The following is a 6,192-nucleotide window of genomic DNA, read 5'->3' on the forward strand; positions in this document are numbered from 1 at the left end:
GGTAAATTTGCGATAAAGTAAAGGCAATTATTGGTGGGTTCTTATCAACACCACGATCAAATAATATATATGATGTCATCTGGAATTGCCTCCCCTTTTTTTTTCTTCGGTGGAATTCCTCTCAAAGCTAGAGGAAATAGGAAACAATATAATATTATTACATTAATATATGTAATTAGAAAAGTTGAGACAAACCATAGTGCTCGTCAACCTTCACGTTTGTCTCCTCCCCTTTTTTTGTCTTCGGTGGAATTCCTCTCAAAGCTAGAGGAAATAGGAAACAATAGAATATTATTACATTAATATATGTAATTAGAAAAGTTGAGACAAACCATAGTGCTCGTCAACCTTCACGTTTGTCTGCTCCATAATTTCGTAAATAAAATTGATGAACATGAACCTGCAGAAGTTCCTCCTGTACACCTCCACTTGCTTTTTATGATCAATATAATTGTATAATATTAAAGGTAAAATAGGATAAAGAAAAACAGAGAACTTATCTCTTTTCCTCAGACCCACTGCTTCCACTTGCCTGACAAAAACTATTCCAACTTATAGATCTGACTTAGACCTTTACTTCTGCCGACAGTTATGAACTGTTTCATCCAGTTCCTCCATGTCTGAGTGCTGCGCAGAAGAGAGCAAGTTCCAGTGGGAGAGTTGCGCCCCCAACTCAAATTCCAAGGTGGCCAATGACTCGGCAGATAGGAGAGGAAGGTAAGAGAGAGTCTCGAACTTCTTCAATCCAATTAGAGACCACTCTCTCTTTCTCTAAGCTTCAGAAGCCGCGATTCCAAGACCTCGCCGTTTAAGCTCACGGTTCCTTCCAAGCTTCCCTTCGCGATCCGATTCGCCAGAGCGTCAACGACTTGCCCGACCCGCTCGCGCCGAGAACCGCGAGTATCTCTCCTTCCCGAGCTTCTCCAGAGATGTCGTTGAGCAGCGTCTTCGTTCTTGTGAACAGGCCATTGACAAGATTCCCTTGTGCCTCCTTGTTATTGGAAGCAGAGGCCTTGGCAAGCTCAAGAGGTCTCAGCTGGGTTCGTCGGAATTGCCACCAGTTCCGATCGGTGAAACCAGTTTTTCCGGCTGCTGTCTGAGATTGATCTGCTGATTGTAGTAGTGGTGGTCCTTGTGGTGGCTGAAGAAGGCGGAGGCCGGAGATGAAAAGCTAGAGCTGGGTATGGATCCGATTCTGCAAACGGTGCTTCAAGAGGAACTTGAAGAACACGCTGTAGAGCTTAACAGCTACGCTTGGTATTTCTCTCTTTTTACCGAAGTCCCATCGTGCTTGTATAAGTTTGGTCTATCTTTCAACTTTTCACATCTATCTGCTATGTTTTGTGTGAATATGAATTCGACTCTGTGATAGATATGAAATCAATTTCATAGAGAATCCAGTGAAAATTGCTTGCTTGTTGTGTGGCCTGTCAGCTCTGTAGGGAGTAGAATTGGTTGAGAAATGAGAGGAGGGCACATGAGAGAAGACCCAGGAACCACGTCCGGAATTGGTCTAACTCTTCCCGCTGGTGTTTGATTTGGGTAGCCAAGTCCTCTGTTAAAAACAGAGAACAAAGCTGAAGATTGTTGTTGCAGAGAGAAAAGAAGGATTGAAGGTGAGATTTCAGTGGCAGCTGAAGTTTCTGATTTGCAAGAGAGATCGAACAAATCTATGAGCAAACTTGGTTCTGCAGGATTTGATCGAATTTCTCAGCTGGTATTTTAGAGATATTCGTGCTGATAACGTGTTATAAATCTAGTGAGAAAATGGAGAGGAAATTGAGAGAGAGAGAAGAGAATGTTTTCTCATTCATTATTGTCATTTCTCTTAGTATTATCAATCTGATATCTATAGGCAAGGAAATGTGATGCCCGTGAATGTGCAATAACTTCATGCACCAAATAGTAAGTGGGCTCCACCTTCTTGACTTTTACAACAAACATATATATACACTCAGTTTATACTCTCTCTCTCTCTCTCTCTCTCTCTCTCATTTGTCATTTTATTAGGATATTTGTATAATTTCAATCAATCATTGTGTCCATTCCACGTATCACATTTTTAATAAAAATATGATATATATATGTTCAGGATCTATTTTATGATGGTCGTGCATCTATTTGAAACGATACTCACGAGATGATTCGTTAATATGATACAAATAAGATGGCACTCCCATTTGAAGTGTTAAATTTTGCAATTTGAGGCAAATGAACTGAGAAAAAAAAGATGGTAAATTGTACACGTAGTATTTTGTAAAGTATATGTAAAATGCAGGTGGAGAAGCATAGGCAAAAGCTAGAGTTTCTTATCAAATTATCAAGATTCCTTTCCTAATTTTGTGAAGCATATTGAGGAATACGTTTAAAATGGTGTTGTTGACAATAGTAAGTATTTGGGACCACACCCACTCAATGTTTAATTTTTTTTTTTTAAAAAAAAACAAGTACTATGTTGTTATGCTTTTTTTCAATACATTATATGACAAGAAAGTATATGACCAAATGAGTCAACACAAGTGACCGACATGTAATGTTCATACTTTATAGCAGTATGTTCAAAGATCTTATTGAAATAAATAATATGAATTAGTTACATGAAGTACACGTTTGCTTGTTTAGTGATATGTTCATATTATTTTAATTTAGTCTAAATTATGAGAAATGGAGATTTGCTGAGTGGAAAGCACATCCTCTTTAGCCAACTTAACTAAGCTCATGTCTTCGATTTTAATAGATTTTAAGGGAGTTTAAATTTTCAAATTTATTCAATCAGGAATTAGAAAGGGTTTAATTGCTTTTCACTACCTGCCAAAAACCATTGGAAATGGTGGCCCAATATTGATAACTATCCTTGTGGGCCTTCGCATATCCATCGTGGTCTGTGGCAAAATTGGATATTTCCTTCTCACCAGTTTCCGGAGCAAGCCCAATAGCAACAGCAATTGAGCCACCCACAAAATATAAAGCAGAGGCTGCCAGTAGCGTTCTTGTGGAAACAAAATCGACACAAGCGAAGTAATCGAGACTGAACCAAACACCCTCATCGCCATACGACACCAAAAACGAGCACATGCATCTCTCTCGACGAGGATGAAGATAAGGACGACTATGCCGTATAATTAGTTCGGACAAACCGCAGGCCAAGCAATATGCAAGTAAGCAAGACAGCATAACCTTCATGACCGTAGGTTGTGTTTGGAATATAGTCTAAAATATCGATAATATCAAGGATATTATCATTTTTTCGAGTTACGGATATTTCGGAAACATATTCATACACATATCGTATAAATATTGACAATATCGATGTCGATAATTTCGCTCACACTTCAGCAATATTTTGTCAAAATAATGTTATAATATCGAAAATATTGATGTAATGAAAAAAAAAAATACAAAGCACACACACAAAGGGGATTCAAACCCCTGCCATTTCACTCCTCCAATGCCTTAACCACCATGTTGCTTATGTTTTTGTGATAATATGCTAAAATATGTATACTTTTATTGTTTTGTTTTGAATTGTTTTTGCAAAAATTAGATTTACACATGAGAATGTGAGTCTTTGACCTTTGCCTTTTGGGATGAAATCGAGCCGCGCTTAGAAAGAATCTGAGACCCAATCTTCAAATGATTTTGCTTATGGACAACGTCAACCAATCTGAGATCCATACGGGTGACATGTTAACAATTACATGCAAAACTATTTTGGGATTTATCATTTGATGACTACTCTTCACAATACACTTACTCTACACATAGAGATGATGAAGATAGTGAAAATTTTGAATCTCATAGGAGCTCTATATGGTACTAAATTACTCATGTATCTTACCATACAATGTATAAAGTGTAAAAAATTATAGTAAATCATTATATATAAATGATTATGGTGTGTTTAATCTTCTTTCATTAATTACTACATATTTTCTACACTCACAGTATTTGTCAGCTTGCTATATAATGAACTTAAATTAATTAAATCCATCATGCAATGCATTTCTTTCCAATTTTTTATGATAAACTAATAAATAATTGATTAAATAAACATCCTCTAAAGTTTCAATAAAAAATTTCAAGTTTTTCTTACCATTTCTATGATTTTTATTTAATTTTTATAAATATCGATAATATCTCGATATTTCCATCGAAATTTTCGTATTTTTGGATTACCGATATTTCCGATATCATTGATATTTTAGACCTTGGTTTGAAACAGGTCTTGATCAACTGGATATCTTATCTGGACCAACGTTAGCAACACCGGAATGACGAATGGAAAATCATTATGACATTGACATATATAGGTTTCGATTATTCTAAAGCTCGGTTGCTTTCTTTTTTGGAAGAGAGGAGGCCAATATTTATGGTTCTTTTCATTGTCTAAACTTTTTTTAATGCAAAAAAAGAGATAATGTTTCTATGAAAATTCTGCAATACATTCAGATCTAAACTCGGGTATACAAACAAGAGCAAAACTACAATAAAATGATATTAAGTACAAGTCGTCAAATTTGTTCTCTGAAAATTGAGCTCACACCCCTTTTGGTTTTTTTTTTTTTTTTTTTTTCCTTTTCTCTTTTTGTTCATTTTCTATCAACACTTCTCCTTTTGTTTTCTCTTAACATTAACTTTATTTTAGACACCATCTATCCTTTTTTTCCCCCTACCTATATAACCACCCAAATCTCTTTTTCTTTTTATAATGTCGTATTATTTAGCGAACAAATTTAGTAATTAACTCCTGACTTTATGGAAATAGTATGTACATGGATGAGGCATTAATTTATTCTTTCACTTGATTGGACTAATATGGTGCGGAACTACGATTGACTATCTGCTTGGGAAGTCGATGATACTGGTGCTGAGAGTGGTAATAGTGGTGAGCTTGTCCTCCTACTCAGGCGGTTTCCGCCCCGGTGAAACCGAGAAAAGAGTTCACCCACCGGAGCCACCAGCTTCGGGGCTAAAGCCAGCAGCTTCAACAGCAAGAAGCACAAAAGCACAGGCAGCCACAGCCGCCAGGAGAAGGGTGGAGAAAACAGAAGCCCCAAAACTGAAGCGAGGGAGAGCGAACCGAACGCAATGGACCAATTACGAGGGTAGACGTCATCATGACTGGTACCACTAACGCTGTGTTGGTGTAGCAGTAGTAGCTCGAGGCTGAAGGCCAAGGAATAGGTGATGATGCTACACAGAATCACCGTCATGGTTACAGGGTGTTTGTGGAAGAGATGTTCGTCTGGAAATCGCATCTGAACCAACGAGATGGCTGTGGGAATGGTGAAGGCAAATATGCCATGGTAGATAATACATGTTGTGGAGGCAGCTGCCGGAAAGTTGATCAACGAATGCTGATGATTATAATGATTGTTGATGAAATTCACGACAATAATATTACTCCTATGACAGTTAATAATCCCGACATGATCAAAATGATTCATTGCCATCTTACTTACCAGGCTCCTCCTATAGTAGTGTATTGAGAAAAGGCAAATGCACTGAGGACAAGGCAAGGACTTTGACACACTTATATACTACTCAACCAATTCCATGTTACGCAATTAAGTAATAAGAATATTCACATCAAAAAAGAAAGAAAGACAAGTGTGGTGGGGCCTAATACCAGGCAAAGTGCAACTCGAGAGGAGGGGGGGTTCCCTTTGCAACCATTGAAGGGTCAGTTTCCAAAAAAATTCTGAAAAGAAAAATTAAAAATTGATCATAATGTTATAAAGAAATGAAGCCCACATAGATAAAGTTATAGGGCATTAGTCAAAAGATGGAGATATAGCTAGATTGTATTAGTCAAAAGATGGAGATATAGTTAGATTGTATTAGTCAAAAGATGGGATAATGATGTTGGGGAGAAATCATTATGTCTCCCTTAAAAGCCATTTGCTTTGCCTATAAATAGGCATTATATTTGCTTGTAAACATACGGAAGAGAAGAAGAGAAAGAGTGAGAGTCAGAGAGAAGAGAAAGAGTGGAGTCTATCTGAGGAGAAATTCTGTCAGTGTAAACACCACAAAGAGAAATATAATTTCACTCCCAATATTACAGTGGTACTTCTCATCCTCTGATTATTCTAGTTTTATAACACGTTATCAGCACAAAAGTCTCTCCTTTTTGTTTCTGAATTTTTCCCAACTCAACACTATGTGGTTATTTCTCTGTATTCTCTCTGT

General features: G+C 37.1%; 1 long non-coding RNA gene across 1 annotated transcript; it reads left to right on the forward strand.

Moving 5' to 3' along the window:
* Nucleotides 1,142-1,967, forward strand: LOC109946985. Its single transcript, XR_002269977.1, has 2 exons — nt 1,142-1,257; nt 1,435-1,967. It is a non-coding gene; the product is annotated as an uncharacterized LOC109946985 (long non-coding RNA).

This window comes from Prunus persica, chromosome G2, assembly GCF_000346465.2.
Source record: "Prunus persica cultivar Lovell chromosome G2, Prunus_persica_NCBIv2, whole genome shotgun sequence".
Lineage (NCBI taxonomy): Eukaryota > Viridiplantae > Streptophyta > Magnoliopsida > Rosales > Rosaceae > Prunus > Prunus persica.